At 44.5% G+C, this 17,786-nt stretch overlaps 1 pseudogene; it reads left to right on the top strand.

The window, feature by feature from the left end:
* The first annotated feature begins 13,409 nt into the window (after nt 1–13,409).
* On the top strand, nt 13,410–14,872 carry LOC101546800 (voltage-dependent anion-selective channel protein 1-like; annotated as a pseudogene).
* The last annotated feature ends 2,914 nt before the right edge of the window (nt 14,873–17,786 follow it).

The raw sequence follows: 17,786 nt of genomic DNA, 5'->3' as shown, positions 1-17,786 counted from the left end.
AGACATATATTCGGGGACGAGGTTGTGATTGTCTGCCAAGGAGTAACAACTTCATGACAAAGTGCCTGGGCATCTGTGAAGATTTGTGGATAGGATTGGAAGAAACAGATTTTCACTACTGAAAGTTCATGTTAGGGGTCTGGAGCGGTAGCACAGCGGGTAGGGGGTTTGCCTTGCACGCGGCCGACCCGGGTTTGAATCCCAGCATCCCATATGGTCCCCTGAGCACCACCAGGGGTGATTCCTGAGTGCATGAGCCAGGAGTGACCCCTGTGCATCGCCGGGTGTGACCCAAAAAGCAAAAAAATAAAATAAAATGAAAGTTCATGTTAGCATCAATTTGTCCAGAGAACAGGCTGGCACAGCTAACATTAAAGTCAAGAAGACCCACTTGGACATTGTTGCAATAGTTCATGAGGAAATTTGAGATGTGAACGAGGTAGTGGGAGTAGAGGATGGAAGATGGGGTTTTATGTAGTTCATTGCCACAGGAAAATTCTTTCACAAAGCTTTGGGTGGGGGGGGGGGGAAGCATTGTCCTTGGAGGTATAAAAAGTAGGGCCAGAGAGTTAGTACATGGGATAAGGCATTTGCCTTGAGTCCTGCTGACCCCAGTTCAAATCCCCAGCACCATATATGGTCCCTCAACATCACCAGGAGTCAATCCTGAGCACAGAGCCAGGAGTAGCCCCTGAGCACCACTACATAAGGCCCTCAAACAAACAAACAAACAAAAGTAACTTTTTCAATTGTGAAAGGAATGTATTTTTATTTTAAAATTGGGATATATATAAATGCGTAAAATAATTTTAAAAATCCATATGATACCACAGTTTAGAGATAATCCCAGTTGAATGTGGGTATTTATTTGTTTTGGCTTTGAAGTCATAGCCAGTGATGCTCAGGCATTACTCCTGGCTCTGCACTCAAAGATCACTCAGGGGACCATATGCAGTGCCAGGGATCAAATTTGGGTCAGCTACATGAGAGGTAAACACCCTGCCCACTGTACTCTCTCTTCAGTCCTAAAGTTGAATGTTTCACTTCCTCTCAATTCTACCAGATTTAAAATGTGAATGCCCCATAATTTAATTTAACCATATTGTTAAATATTTACATTGTTTCCCTGTTTTAAGTAGTGCTATATTTTACATAGTCTACATTATCTTTGTCCACTTCTTTGATTATTTTACTGGAACAAAGTCCTAGAAGATGATTAAACCAAAGGACATTATTATTTTAGGCAAGACTTCAAGGAACTGGAGCGCAAGCCTTGTGTGCTTTATATATTGGAGCTCTGAGTCTGATCCCTGAGACAGAATGGTCTCCCGGCACCCAGGAGCAACTCAGGCATCAAATTTTGAGTAATCTCTGAACACCACCAGGTGTTCACCAAGGGTGATTCAAAAATCTATTAATGATTCACAAATTGCTCTCCGGATACACTGACAAAGTACTCTCCAAAAATAGTTTTGACTATTGTGTCAGCTATGAAAAATTCTAGTTTGACTACTAAAGGAAGATATAAATTCCTTACTTAAGCATTATGCAATCATCATATTTCTGTTTCACTTCACTTCCAAGAAGCACTACTTCCTTCATTAATAATAACAATTGTTTTCTAGTGTGTACTATAGGACAGATTCTGTGTTAAGGGCTCTACCTAGAATACATACTTTTATTTTATGTCTTTATGATATAACTATATGATACTGGTACTATTGGTCTTCATTTTACAGAGATGAATTTAAGGATCAGTGAGGCTAAGCGATTTGACCTAGGCTAAATATGGGGACACAGAAAAATATTAATCCCTCAAAACCCTTTAATGAGCTTTGGCCAGAAATGACATCATCAGCAATAGACCATTAGTTTCCCACTTAATAAGGACTCATTAAAAAGAATAAGAATGCTGACACAGGTAGTCAGATAGACAATGGAAAAAGGGTATTTACATATCAGTTAGTATAAATTTTATGTCAAATCTATATTCATACTCTGCCATTATAAAGTTTCATTTCTTAATTTGTTTAATCAGAAAGGAGAAGGGATCCCCTATCATAAAACAGGCTGTTCTTAATGGTTTCAAGGATGGCTGACTAACAACAAAGAGACCATAATAATTTTTATAGGAAATGACTTTTGTTAAAATGCATGTTATAGGGAGTTGAGTTATTTCCACAAGGTTATACACTAAGTTCATCATAAGAGATCAAGATCATCCATCAACTATGGCAATGAACTCTCTTTGACTTTCCTGGCTTGATTAAGAAATATGACTTGGGGGCCGGAGCGATAGCACAGCGGGTAGGGCATTTGCCTTGCACGAGGCCGACCCGGGTTCGATCCCGGCATCCCATATGGTCCCCCAAGCACCGCCAGGGAGTAATTCCTGAGTGCAAAAGCCAGGAGTAACCCCTGAGCATCGCTGGGTGTGACCCAAAAAGAAAAAAAAAAGAAAAGAAAAGAAATATGACTCGGTGGGCAGAGCAATAGTATAGCGGGGAGGGCATTTGCCTTGCATGCGGCTGAGCCGGATTTGATCCCTGGCCTCCCATATGGTCCCCCAAACACCGCTAGGAGTAATTCCTGAGTAATTCAGGAATAAGCCCTGAACATTGCTGGATGTGATCCAAAAGGCCAAATATATATATAGAAATTTGACTAGGGCTGGAGAAATAGTTCAATGGGTAAGGCACTTGCCTTGTACACGGTCTACCTAGGTTTCATCCCCGGCATTCACAGAGTGCCCTGAACCCTGCCAGGAGTAATTCCTGACTGCCAAGTCAGGAGTCAGCCCTGACCACAGGTGGGTATAGCTCAAAAACAAACAAAAAGGCACTTTATTAATCAGGGTGACAGTACTTGTTTATTAAATGGCACAACCACATCCTTTGAAATTTACCTTTATGGTGCTTGTACCAATATGCTCTTTCATGAATGTAATCTCAAGTTATAGTTAAGAGTTTAATGATTAGATTATTTTACTATATTCTAATTGATTAGATTGCAACCCTGCAAAGTTAGACCATGCCTGTTTATTGTCATCATTACACTGCCAGTGTCTTAGACAGAACCTGGCATATGGTAGTAAGTGCACAACACACCTTTGTGAATAAGGGAATGTGTATCTGACTGTATAAGTCAGGCTGTCTGTGGAGGTCCCAAAGAGGGAGAAAGACAAGAAATAATAAAGAAGAGGATGGACCAGATATTGTGGTTAGGTAAGGCGTTTGCCTTGCATGCAGTCGACCCAGGTTTGATTCCTCCGCCCCTCTCGGAGAGTCCAGCAAGCTACCAAGAGTATCTAGCCCACATGGCAGAGCCTGGCAAGCTACCCATGGCATATTCAGTATGCCAAAAACAGTAACAACAAGTCTCACAATGGAGACATTACTGGTGCCCACTCAAGCAAATCGATGAGCAACAGGATGACAATGCTACAGTGACAATGATTAGGGACATAGAAAATGGGGCAGAGTGGGTGACTGTATAGTAAAGCAGAGTACTAGGCCACGTTCCTGCAGGACTCCAAGGTTCCAATGATGTTCTGTGAACTGACCTGATACCACTCAAATAAAATCATGTGGGGTTTGTCTTAATTTTAATTTTCTCAATCCTAGATTTTTTAATGGGGCATAACTGGCATATAAAACTGCATTCATGTTGGTATACAGCACAATGCTGTGATATTTGTGTACATTGTGAAATGAGAATCCCAAAAAATCTAGTTAGCATCTGTCACCATACAGAGTTACAAAAGAATTTCTTTGTATGATCAGAGCTCTCTTTCCATTTAATTTAATTTTTTTAAATTTTTTGATGGTTTACCTTCTTTATTCCATGATAGAGAACTATTCTGTAATCTGAGAAAATAACCCTTGGAAAGGTGTGTGGCTCAGTCTCTTAAGGCAGGTCCTCATTCCTAAGTGTCGACGTATGGTCTGGGTTCATGGTAAGAATCAGGCAGTTCTGAGGCAAGACGAGGGTCTCAGGAAATGCTGGCCTACCCTAGAGCAAAGGGTATTTTATTTTTTAATTCTTTTTCTGGATTCCTCTGCCCCTCTCGGAGAGCCTGCCAAGCTGCCTGTGGCATATTCAATATGCCAAAAACAGTAACAAGTCTCACAGGGAAGACATTACTGGTGCCCGCTCGATTAAATTGATGAGCAACGGGATGACAGTGATACAGTGATACAATTCGTTTTCTATTTTAAAGGGACCACACTAGGGCAAGCTGAAAGGAGTGTGCCATGGTCATACCCAGCATGTAGTGCTTGAGCTTGAACTCAGGGTCTCAGCGGTTGGGCTTTCGCCTTTCACACGACCGACCCATGTTCGATTCCTCCGCCCCTCTCAGAGAGCCCGGCAAGCTACCAAGAGTGTGGAGCCCACATGGCAGAGCCTGGCAAGCTACCCATGCATATTGGATATGCCAAAAACAGTAACAATAAATCTCTCAATGAGAGACGTTACTGGTGCCCGCTCGAACAAATCGATGAGCAACGGGATATATGTGTGTGTGTGTGTGTGTGTGTGTGTGTGTATATATATATATATATAGAGAGAGAGAGAGAGAAGCATATGATATACCTATTCTTCCAGATCTAAGATAACTTTTTTTTTAAAGGAATCTTGGGGATTATTTATTTATCTATTTGCTTTTTGGGTTACACACAGTGATGCACAGGGTTACTCCTGGCTTTGCACTCAGGAATTACTCCTGGAAGTGCTCAAAGAACCATATGGGATGCTGGATTTGAACCCGGGTTGGCCGCGTGCAAGGCAAACACCCTACCCGCTATGCTATCACTCCAGCCTGAAGAGAACTCTAAAGATAGTACATTGGACAGAGTGCTTGCCTTGCACAGGCTGACTCAGGTATGATCCCCAGCACCCTATATGGCCCCCTGAGCACCACAAGTAGTAACCCCTGAATGCAGAGCCAGGAATAAGCCCTGAGCATTTCCCAGTGTGCCGCCCCCTCCCACCCCCACTAAATGAAAAGATCTGTCTTAGCTTTCATATATTTCACAAAATACTAGTAACTGTAGTTTCGTGCCGAATGATACATTCTCATCACTTGTTTATTTTATAAATAGAAATTTGCACCTTTGAAATTTTTATTTCATTTATTTTCTCAATATTTTGATACTTCCTGTCCATTATCTATACATTTGGAGTCATAACCCAGAGAGTATTTAAAAGGCAGATTTTAAATACTCCACCGACAGTAATTTGTAACCCAAGCTGGTTGCAACACACTCTTCGATTCCATTGTCCTCAAGCCTCTTGCTTTGTGGTCTAGTACCATGGCCAGATTTCACAGTGATCCACTTTCCAGTTGCTACTTCACTTGCTCCTCAAACTCCCACCTGGTGTCAGTTTCCCAGCTCTAGCCAAACCACACCTGTCTTCCTCTGGGGCACTCTGGGCTCTGTCTAACAAGCTATGGAAGGCGGAAACTAACATCTCAGTAAATCAGTCTACACTGTTGGCAGGGGGGTTGGGGGGGGACCCCGCTCAGCAGTGGAGTACTTGCCTTGCATGTATGAGGCTCTAGGTTTCTGGCGCCACCAATAAGTAAATACAGAGAAGGAAATAAAATAGAGACTCATAGGATAGACGGTTATGACTCGAGTCATGATTTTACCATCTTATAATTAGCTGACCTTAGGCAAGTAATTTAATCTACTTCTGCCCTAGCTCATCTATAAACTGAAAGAGTTTCTATATAAATCTATACCGGAGACAATGTCTAGCACAGAACAAGACTTAATAATTGATACTCTGCCCCAGCACTAAGTGCTTTGTGTGTAGTATCTTAAGCAATCTCATTTGTCTGAGGGAGGGCACAGATGGCAGTACTTAGAGGATGCCCCAGGCCTAGTACTCAGGAGTCACTCCTGGTGGTGCTGGGGATGGAACCTGAGACTCCAGCATGCAAAGCATGTGCTCCAGCCTGTTGAACTGTCTTTCCAGTCCTCTTGTGCAATCTATATAGTAGCCCTGTGAAATAGGGATTAGCATCTCCTCTTACAAATAAGAAGTACCCCCAACCACTCTTACTATAGTACCCTATTACCTATAGAACACCTCCTACCCTCCCAGATGATATTACTTTTTTAAGTTTACTCTGATTTATTCCCCATTTCCTTCCCTTTTTTGTTGTTTCCATTGTTGTAACTATGACCCAAGCCACACGTGCTTGTTGGCAGGGATACCACTTGTTGTGGTGCCAAAGATCTCAAATTACAGATCTTGTAGGATGGGACACAGGTGTGTGTGTAAGGTGGTGCCAGGGATTGAAGTCTCAGCCTCACCTGGTTCAGGTTGGCAAGAGAGATGCTTTTGCATTTTAGCTATCCTCAGGGCCCTGGATGACATTATTTATTAATTTTTCTTTATTTTCTCTCTCACCATTAACCCTCTGCATTTGCTAGAATAAAACTTTTGGAAGGCAGCTATGCTCACCACTATACCACCAACGCCACTATAATAAAAGTTTTGGAGGGAGCAGAATAACTTGTCTTGCACAGGATCAACCTGGATTTGACCCCTGGCACTCCATAATTCCATATGGCCCCAAAGAGCCACCAAGAGTGATCCCTGAATGCAAGCCAAGAACAATCTGAGCACCACTGAGTGTGGCACAAAAACAAATAAGCAACCCAAAAACCCTGTGGAAAACAGAATGGAGAGTCCTCAGTAAACTTAGAATTGAACTTCCATGTGTATGATCCAGCAATTCTGCTTTTGGGCATCTACTTCCAGGTCCCCAAAAAAATTCATTCTAAAGAATATATGCACACAATTATTCAGTTTGCATTTAGTATAGTAGTTAAGATATGGAATCAACCTAGGTATCCAATAACAGATGGAATGGATGTGGTGTATATACATAATGGAATGCTATGCAGGTGCAAGGAATGATGAAATCATGCTATTTGCTACATCCTGGTTGGAACTGGAAGATATCATGCTGAGAGGAGTAAGTCAGAAGGACAAACACAGGATGATCTGACTTATCTGTGGTCTATTGAATAACCGAATGAGGAAACATAAAGTAACAAAGGGGGATTGCATAAGTTGTTCTTGACTTATGCAGAGTGTTGCACTGAAAAATGAGGCTAATAAGCTCTACCTCATAAATATGCTGAAAAACTCCCAAGAAATATTTTGCATAGAATACTTACAAGAACCATAATAACCATTAAAAGAGAGAGAGTGAGAGGGTAATTGTCTGCCATAGTGGCAGAAAGGGATGGGACGGGGGTAGGGAGGGATATTGGGGACATTGGTGGTGGAGAATGTACACTGATGGAGAGATGAATGTTCGATCGTTGTATGACTGACACTCAAACATGAAAGTTTTGTAACTGTAGCTCACAGTTATTCATTAAAAAAAATTCTTAAATTTTTTTAAAGAATACTTGCAAGAGAATATGATAATAAGTTTTCTTTTTTTATCTTTTTTTAAAATTGAGTCACTATGAGATACAGTTACAAAACTTCCATGTTTGTGTTGCAGTCATGCAATGATTAAACACCCATCCCTCCACCAGTGCACATTCTCCACCACCAATGTCCCCAGTATTTCCCCTCCCCCTTTCCAACCCTCCTCCTGCCTCTATGACAGACAATTTCCCCCATACTCTCTCTCTCACTATTATTGGGCATTAAGGTTTGCAATTTTCCACCACGGCAGCTTTTTATTTTTTTTGAGCCCCTGACTTGCGCACATGTTAGACTCCTTGGTCCGTGTAGAGTCTCTTACCCATACGCTTGGCTGTCTTCCCCAGGGCCCCTAGGAGGGGATGGGCTCCAGCTTCCCTCCCCGCCCTGAGCAGTGCTCTCGGTAGCCAAAGACCTCTGGAGCCTAGCCACAGCCATGCTCAAGGCCCTTCTCCACATGTTCGGACGAGCCTCACACATGAAGGTACCAGCAGAGGAACCCAGATGTGTGGGACCCGGGGCTGAGAGCTCCAAGCCTGCTCGGATCGGGACTGGGCCTCCTCCACCCAGATTTCCCATTTCCCAGTAGCTAGGTGGTCACACCTAGGGACTGCCCCTGGCGCCATGGAATCCCATCAATGGCCAGCATCCAGAGACTTAAAAGCAAGCTTCCGGAAGCACGAGGCCACTTTGAGGCCGAGAGATATCTTATAGCCTATTTCTCCCTCTGGGAGAACCTGACAAACTACCGAGAGTTTCCTGCCCACAAGGGAGAGCCTCGCAAGGTCCCCATGGTGTATTAATATGCCAAAACCAGTAACAAGCTGGGTCTCATTCCCCTGACCCTGAAAGAGCCTCCAATGCAACATCGTTGGGAAGGACAAGTAGAGAGAGGCTTCTAAAATCTCAGGTCTAGGATGAATGGAGACGGTACTGAGACCGCTCGAGAAATTTGACGATCAACGGAATGATGATGATGATGATGGTTTGTGATACAGATACTGAGAGGCTATCACGTTTGGTCCTCTATCTACTTTCAGCACACATCTCCCATCCCAAATGATTCCTCCAGCCATCACTGACTTAGCGATCCTCTTGGATAGTAAGTTTTCAACAACTGATACTTGTATTTTTGTTTTAAGTTTTTTGGGTCACACCCAGTGATGCTCAGTGGTTACTCCTGGCTCTGCACTCAGGAAATCACTCCTGGATATTCTCGGGGGACTATATGAGATGCCAGGGATCCAATTGAGGTTGACTGCATGCAAGGCAAACATCCTACACATTGTACTATCACTCCAGCCCCAACAAATGATACTATTTCTGTATAAAATACTACCCCCAGTTTTAGTAGCTTAAAACAAACTGATATTTTTTACTCACCTTTGAAGGATCAGGAATTTAGAAGTAACTGTGCAGAGATGAGTCTGGCTGAGGGTATCAGTGAGGTTACAGTAAAGTTCTCAACTGGTTGACTGGGACGACTGTCATCCCAGTGCTCGAAGGGGGCTAAAAAGTCCACTTCTGATTTTCCTCCATCATGTGGTGACAGGCTTTAGTTATTAGCCAGACAGAAGCTTTTACTCCCTGCCAGGTGGGTTTCTCCATAAGGATGGTCACAAGCAGAAGCTTATTTCCCCAGAGTGAGCACTTCAAGGAAAAGAGGGCGAAGAGTCATCTTTCATCATTTGCCAATTTCCATCTCCAACCTGTGATGGAAGCAGAGTCAATTATAGCCTTGTGACAGAAGTAACCAGCTTCACTCCTGCCTGGTGTAACAGGCTACAATGTGAGAGAAACGTCGACAAGGGTTAGCAGGCAGCAGGAGCCACGGCGCTCCAGAGACTGTCTTCTCCAATATGTATTTATTATTACTTCTTCATCTGGTTTAAATTCAGATTCTTGGCCACATCTTTTGAGCCCCTCCTTTAGTAGTGTTGAGGTAGCTAACAAAAAGTCAGGTAACTTTCATCCCGGTGGTCAGCAGCCAGCCGTGAATTATCCAACAGAGGATGAAAGTCCGATACTTGCCATTATTTTCTGATACTTCGGAGTGTCAGAAAATAAGGGAAACAAAGAAAATTAGGAAAGAATTTGTATTGTTTGTTTGTTTAGTTGAAATTTGAACCAAACCCATTGGGGCTCAAAAACTACACACAAATGCTTGGGGACCCTTGTGGTGCTGTGTATTGAACCAGGAACTCTGTGCATAAAGCACACACTCTAACCCTTTGAGCTGTCTCTCTGTCCCTGTTTTGGCATCATTTTTTTAGGGGAGGGGCAGTTTGGAGGAGTAGAACACCTCCCAAGCAGTGCTCAGGAAACCCAGAAGCTCTTCCCAGGGATTCTCAACTAAGAAGCTTCTGATTCTATGAAAGAACCTGAGGATGCGTTGCTTCTTGGGTTCTGAAATACCTGGGTTCCCAGCCCACTTCAGAGGCTTTCGGGTCTCGGGGACCATCCCCCTCCTTTAGAATCCAGGGGCTCTCCGATGTTCCTGGAAATGTTTGGGGATCATGCAGTATCTGGAAGTGAACTGCTGCAAGATAAGTGCCTTCGTGCCTGTACTATCTCCCAGGGCCCTTGGTTGGTGTTTTTATTTTTTTATTTATTTTATTTTATTTTATTTTAAATAAAAATTTTATTTTATTAAATCACCGTGTGGAAGATTACAATGCTTTCAGGCTTAGGTCTCAGTTATACAATGCTGAAACAACCATCCCTTCACCAGTGCCCATATACCACCACCAACAAAAAACCCCACACAGTACACCTCCCATCCCGGCCCCCCACCCCCTACCTTGTAACTTATAAGTTTCATTTTACATTCTGTTTACTTTGGTTACATTCAATATTTCAACACCAACCTCACTATTGTTGTTAGGAGTACCCCACTAGATTCAGACCTACTGTGAAGACAAATAAGGAATTTCTGTACTTTAACACAAAGTCCAGGGAGATTTCTTCCAGATATTGGATCATTGCAGGCTTGAAAACCCAATCTGTGGTCGTCTTAATATGGCAGACACCGCGCCCTTCATCCCCAGAGAGAAAGAGGCGAGAGAGAGAGAGAGAGAGAGAGAGAGAGAGAGAGAGAGAGAGAGAGAAATACCTTTCCCCTCCTGGGCGGGCACGGGGCCGAGGCTTAGTTCTCAGGCTGGAGACATTCTGCGAGGAGTTGCCCATGCCGAAAGAGGTTTTGCTGGGTCTGGATTCACGCTTGTGCAGCTGTGGAGAGGCCGCACACGCGTGCGGACCCCGGGATCACATCTCGGCGGTGGGAGCCTTGGTTGGTGTTTTTAAAAGATCAAAGTAGTCACAAGGGGACCAGAGAGGTAGTACAGGAGTTGAGGTACTATCAAACTGGGGACACTGCATGCCAGACACATACTCTAGCCCTTTGAGCTCTCTCTCGGGACCCTCTCTCTCTTTTTTTTTTAACTTTCTAATTAAACATGTGGCAGGAGCTAATGTTTTTCAAAGTTCAGGACCTTGCCACAAAACACTTTCTAAGTCTCATGGTTCTTATTCCAAATTCTAACCCCTTGACTAAACAATTTCCAGTTTTCCCTCTTAGCACCTGCTGCTGTTTCTGGCCCTTCTGCCTTTCTCTGCTAGCTGAGGTTAATCTTCTAGGTCCATCCTATCCATAAGATCAAAAATCCCAGTGATTTACCTGACCACATTCTCTTTATAAGGCTTCTGAAAAAAAGATAAGAATACTTAGGGCTGAGTTCCTAGAAAAACCTCAAAGAGAGCCTCAGGCCCTGACTGTGCCCGCCTCCCTCAACCTTAGTTCCTAAGCATGCTTGTGAACCCCAGGGGGGTGGCAGGAAGAGGTGCCTGTGGGTGGGATCCAACCACAGCAACACCCCAGGCATGAAGGTTGCAGGCCCAGGAACCAGAGCTGAGCCAGGTATTCCAGACAGACCTGCTTTGGCATGGTGCTTCCTGGTGCCTTTGCCCAGGAGCTGAATCTTTCCCCATCTCGTTTTGAAACACATTCCCTTCTACCTCTTAGTCTAACTTTGACACTGGTTGCTTTTTGAACGTTTTTGTTTTTAATTTCTAGAGGCATATGGTTTTTTAAAAATAAGTATGGTGCCCAGAGAGACTGAGAGAGACAGAGAGAGGGAACATCAGGGAAGGCACTTACCTTGCATGTGCCAGACTTGGGTTCAATCCCCAGCACCCCACATGTTTCCCCAAGACTGACAGAAGTTATTCCTGAACAGAGCCAGAGATAACCCTTTAGTATAGCCAGGTGTGGCCCCAAGACCAAAAATATATAAATAAATAAATAAATAAATAAATAAATAAATAAATAAATAAATAAATAAATGGGACCAGAGATATAGTACAGGGGTTAAGGCACTTGTCTTGTGTGTGGTCAACCCTGATTAACCCTCCTCCCCCACATATGGTCCCTAAGCACCACCAGGAGCAATCTCCAAGCACAGAGCCACAATCAGCCCTGAACACCACCAGGCGTGACCCAAGGACCTCCCCAATAAAATCAAATGAAAAAAGATACACTCCAGGGTAAATTTCGTTCCCATTCTAAACCCCCTACTTCCCTCTTCCAGAAATGATTTTTATCCTTTCAGAAATAGTTCTAAGAATCTATTGGGAGGAAGGGAGTTGGACCACACTCAACAGTGCTCAAGAGCTACAACTGGGTTAGTGCTGGTGGGCGGGGCATGACCTCCATGCCCCGCCCTCACACACACACACACATACACACACACAGTGGTCAAACGACTATGTAACGTGAAACATGCATCCATAATATACAGACAAATCTATGTGTATTTATTTTTATTATTATTATTTACAGTGAGGGGGATCGAAGCCTAGGTCTAATGTATGTGAAGCAAATACCACTGAGCCACACCCCAATTACCTGAATTTATAAATGTGTCTCATTCCCTCTGTGTGTTAAGCATAAACTGAAGTAAATTGTATTCTGCACCTTGCTTTGTTCACTTGGTCAGACATCCTATTATCCTCTCCTTGTCAACATATATGGCTTTACTGCTCCTTTAACTGATTGAAGAGCTCCAGTCTCTGGAATAGTTATTAGTATTCATTTCCTAAGTCCCCAAGGGTGGATGGTCAGACTGTAGTTTTACTTCTGGGTGGTAGAAACTACAATGAACTTTCCTATATCTCCACACATATATGTGAAAAGTAAATGTTTGATTAATCCTCAAGAATTTGATTATTGGTAAAAGACTATATGAAGTTTTAATTTCAATATTAATCAAAAGATGATGGCCCAGCCTCCGTTTCCACAGTATGTTCTCACTTTCACTACCCAGATTATTCAAATTTTTCTTTAAAAAATTGTGAAGGGGGGCTGGAGTGATAGCACAGCGGGTAGGGCGTTTGCCTTGCACGCGGCTGACCCAGGTTCTAATCCCAGCATCCCATATGGTCCCCTGAGCACCACCAGGGGTAATTCCTGAGTGAAGAGCCAGGTGTAACCCCTGTGCATCGCCGGGTGTGACCCAGAAAAAAAAAAAAAAAAAGAAATTGTGAAGGGTTGGAGTGATAGCACAGTGGGTAGGGCATTTGCCTTGCACGGCTGACCCGGGGTTCGATTCCCAGCATCCCGTATGGTCCCCTGAGCACCGCCAGGAGTAATTCCTGAGTGCATGAGCCAGGAGTAACCCCTGTGCAATGCTGGGTGTGACCCAAAACACAAAATAATAAAAATAAAAAATTGTGGAGCCTGAGAGATCGTACAGCACGTAAAGCACTTTCCTTGCATGTGGTCTACCTGGGTTTGATCCTCAGTACCACCACCAGGAGTGATCCCTGAGTAAAAAACCAGGAGTAAGCCCTGACACTGCCAGGCGCGGTTAAAAAAAAAAAATCATTGAGCTCCTGCCGTAGCTGCTGAGGAGCCCGCGCCACCACCTCCGAGCAGAAGGTGGCTGTGCCTCCCACGTATGTCGATCTTGGCAAACCTGCCCGAGATGTCTTCACCAAGGGCTATGGGTTTGGTTTAATAAAGCTCGATTTGGAAACAAAATCTGAGAATGGACTAGAATTTACAAGCTCAGGTTCCGCCAACACAGAGACCACCAAGGTGACAGGCAGCCTGGAAACCAAGTACCGGTGGGCCGAGTATGGGCTCAGGTTCACTGAGAATTGGAACACGGGCAACACGCTAGGCACCGAGATCACCGTAGAAGACCAGCTCGCACGTGGCCTGAAGCGGACCTTTGAGTCATTCTTCTCTCCAAACACTGGGGAAGAAAAATGCTAAAATCAAGACAGGGTACAAGCGGGAGCACATCAACCTGGGCTGCGACGTGGATTTCAACATCGCTGGGCCTTCCATCCGGGCGCCCTCGTGCTGGCCCAGGAGGGCTGGCTGGGGGGCTACCAGATGAACTTTGAGACTGTCAAGTCACGCGTGACCCAGAGCAACTTTGTGGTCGGCCACAAGACTGATGAGTTCCAGCTTCACACGAAGGTAAATGACGGGACAGTTTTGTGGCCCCATATACCAGAAGGTGAACAAGAAGTTGGAGACATCTGTTAATCTCGCTTGGACCGCAGGCAACAGCAACACTCGCTTCGGCATAGCAGCCAAGCAACAGATAGACCCCGATGCCTGCTTCTCGGCTAAAGTGAACAATTCCAGCCTGATAGGATCAGGATACACTCAGACCCCAAAGCCAGGTATCAAACTGACACTGTCAGCTCTGCTGGACGGCAAGAATGTCAACGCGGGTGGCCACAAGCTTGGTCTAGGACTGGAATTTCAAGCATAAATGAATACTGTACAATCATTAAATTTTAAACTATTTTGCAGCATAGCTACCTTCAGAATTTAGTGTACCTTTTAAATGCTGTCTGTCTGGGATGCAAGTATTGCTAAATATCATGTTAGACCTCCAGGTTCAAGATGATTCAGCTTTAAGGTGTTACCCTTTCAGAGGTACAGAAAAATCCAATTCAAAAAAAAAAAAAAAGGTCCTTTCAGCTAGACTTAGGGGCAGGGAGGAGGAACTTGACAGCCCCTCTAGAGATGTCAGGTTCCTTTTTTTTTTTTTTTATCTAGAAATGGCTGCAAGTGGGAGCTGATCATATGTAGACACTGTAAATGCTCGTTGACTAAATGAATGAAATTGTGATTTCCTGAGAATTAAACCTTGGTTCCCTGGCCTAATCATGGAGAGGCTCAATCTGAAGTTCGATGATGTGTACAGATTCATCTGAAAGGGACATTTTTAGGCAGATCTTCGTGACCCGTGTCCACCCCAGCCCATCACCTCCTTTACACCAAAAATAGTTGCAGGGTGTGGTAACTGTTTCTTCTGTGCCATTTTGGGGTGGAGAAGGTGGATGTGATGAAGCCAATAATTCAGGACTTATTTTCTTCTCATGTTGTGGTTTTTTTTCACCCTCGTGCCAGACTATGAAACAGCCCCGATATGAGATGTTTTATTTAATTGAATTTAACTGACCTTGGTTTGTTTGTTTGTTCTTGTTTTGGGGGAACCACACCCAGTGATGCTTAGGGCTTACTCCTGGCTCTGTGCTCAGAGAGCTGGTGGGGCTTGGGATTCCATTTGTGTTCCTGGGGATTGAAGCCGGCTCCGCTGTGAGCAGGACAAGCTCCCTGCCTGCTGTACTATCTCGCGGGTTCCCTGAGCATTTTATTTATTTATTTATTTAATATTGATTTCTTTTATTTTGTTGTACTGGGGAGGAAACACAGATTGAATACATGCAAGACAAGGTTGAGTTACATCCCTGGTCCTTTCCATGTTTACAGTCACATGTTTACAGTTATGTTCCCCCTGAGCAGCCAGTTCCTTCTTCGTGGGCTTGAGATCCTCTCAACCAGTGAGTGCCTTTCCCAGGCCTGCTCTTCCCTATCCATGCGCCCCACCCCCTGTCCTGCTCAGTCTTCTACTGCTGCCTGCTGACTCGGGCTGCCTGCATCGCTGAGGCTCCCATGGCCTGCTCCTTCTTGCCGGAATAATGCTTCTTGTTTTATTTTTTGTTTGTTTGTTTATTTGGGGGCCACACCCAGAGTTGCTCAGGGATTACTCCTGCCTCTGCATGCAGGAATCACTTCTGGCGGGCTCAGGGGACACTATGGGATGCTGGGGATCGAACCTGGAACTGCCGCATGCAAGACAATTGCCCTCCCTGCTGTACTATTACTCCAGCCCCTTTCCCCTCATTTTTTTTTAAAGGAGTCTTTCTGGTGGTGACAACTCCTTTGCGAGGGAGAATATGCCTCTCACAAAGGATCTCCTTCATCCCTACACTGTAAAGAAGAGACGACATAAGAAGCCACGGCAGGTGCAGAGCCACAGTGCCTGCTTGAGTGATGGGAGATGCCCAGGTCTTTAGCCAGGCACCACCCTCGGCTTTGTGTGAGAACCACAGCACTGTGCTGAGGCAGCCTCCGGGAAAAGGCAGGCTGACAGCACGAGCCTTCTTCAGAGGCAGCACTGAAGCCCCCTGAAGCAAGATGAATGGGAGGCCATGCCAATAAACACACTTTGACTGTCAAGGGGGGGGGAGGAAAAAGAAAAGAAACAAAGACCTAAATTTAAAAAAAGAGAGGAGAGGCTGGAGCGACTTCACAGAGGGTAGGGCATTTGCCTTGCACGTGACTTCGATTCCCAGCATCCCATATGGTCCCCTGAGCACTGCCAGGAGTTAATTCCTGAGTGCATGAGCCAGGGGCAACCCCTGGGCATTGCCGGGTGTGACTCAAAAAGCAAAAAGAGAGAGAGAGAGAGAGAGAGAGAGAGAGAGAGAGAGAGAGAGAGAGAGGAAAAATCTTACTCAAAACAGTGAAAAAAATAAACACATACAAAAAAAAAAAACCAAGAACAAGTGATGCATGAGTCTGTGAGGGAAAGACAGACCCTGGCCCTATGGCTCGAGCAATAGCCCAGTGGGTAGGGTCTTTGCCTTGCAAAGGATGACCCCGGTTCTATCCTGATATCCCACATGGTTTCCTAAGCTCCTCTAGGATTGATCCCTGAGGACAGAGCCCTGAGGAATAAGCCCTGAGCACCACTGGATGTGGCATAAAAACAAACAAAACAAAACCAGAAGATTCTGACTCTGTATCTGAGTCTTGGCTCCAACCTCTTACAAGGTATGAAATTTCATTAAAGTAACAGCCTCTGGGGCCAGGGAAGAGGATCAGCATATATTTTGCATGTGTAAGACCTGGATTGGATCCGTGGCACCACGCAAAATAATAATAATAATAATAATAATAAGTAAAATAACATCCTTTCTGGGGTCAGGGAGATAGTTTGAAGGGCTGGATCAGGCTAGAGATAGCTGAGCCAGCGAGCGTGCATGCTTTGCATGTAGGAGCCAAGGTCAATCCCTTGAACAGCAACTAGTCCCAGAATACTACCAGGGTGAGGCCCTTAAACAGACAAAGTAACATCCTCTCTGGTGCCTATTTCCTTACAAAAAGATAAAGACAAATAAAGTACTCAGTACTGCAATCAACATGGGTGCCCATCTAGCCTTTCAAATAAATATTTGTGTGTTTTCAAGGGGGAGGTAGATGCCAAGAAGTGGAATTGCTGGGTTGTACGGGAGCTCTAGTCTTACTTTTCGGAGAAATCTTCATATTGCTTTCTTCCCCTTGCAACATTTCAGAGGTTCTCGTTTTCATGTCTTGTTTTGTTTTCTGTGGTGCCTTTTCGAAACCATAACCTCACACACGTAGGGTGTTTATGCCAGTCACATCCCCTCAGTGAAGTTCTCTCTCTGAGTAGTTAATGACAGGGAGAAATCTGAAAGCAACTTGTACCTTGGAGAGCCTGGACGCTGTGCCACCTGTCACTTTGTCAGTGTGCAATGGGGACAGCGCCACCTTCAGGTCGTGTAGCTGTTTCTGCAGCTCCTGAGTCTTGTCAAGAAGGATGTCAAGGGCCTGAGTATTGATCATGGCTCAGTGTCTGAAGGAAGGATCAGCATATTGAAAAAGGAGAAGCAGCATCAAGGACCATGAGGTACCAGACATCAAACCGGGTACTGCCGCTCACAAATCACGTAGTGCAGCCTGAAGATAAACTTTGAAAAAAAACAAAACCATTTTTATTGATTGAGGTTTGTGATTTACAAAACTGTTAATGATGGTTTCTTGTGCACATGATTTCAATATCACACCACTACTAGTGTACCCATGGCTCCCTCTCTGAGGCTGAAAGCTGTCTTAAACCCAGTGCATTGGACTGGAGACAGAGCTCAATGAAATGAGTGCAGGCTTTGCATGTTGGAGGCCTGGGTTTGATCTTTAACGACCACATGGTCCCTGGGCACCACTA

The sequence above is a fragment of the Sorex araneus genome, chromosome 6 (genome assembly GCF_027595985.1).
Source record: "Sorex araneus isolate mSorAra2 chromosome 6, mSorAra2.pri, whole genome shotgun sequence".
In the NCBI taxonomy this organism is placed as follows: domain Eukaryota; kingdom Metazoa; phylum Chordata; class Mammalia; order Eulipotyphla; family Soricidae; genus Sorex; species Sorex araneus.
The sequence above is the reverse complement of the archived record's forward strand: the minus strand, read 5'-3'. Positions and strand labels throughout refer to the sequence as shown.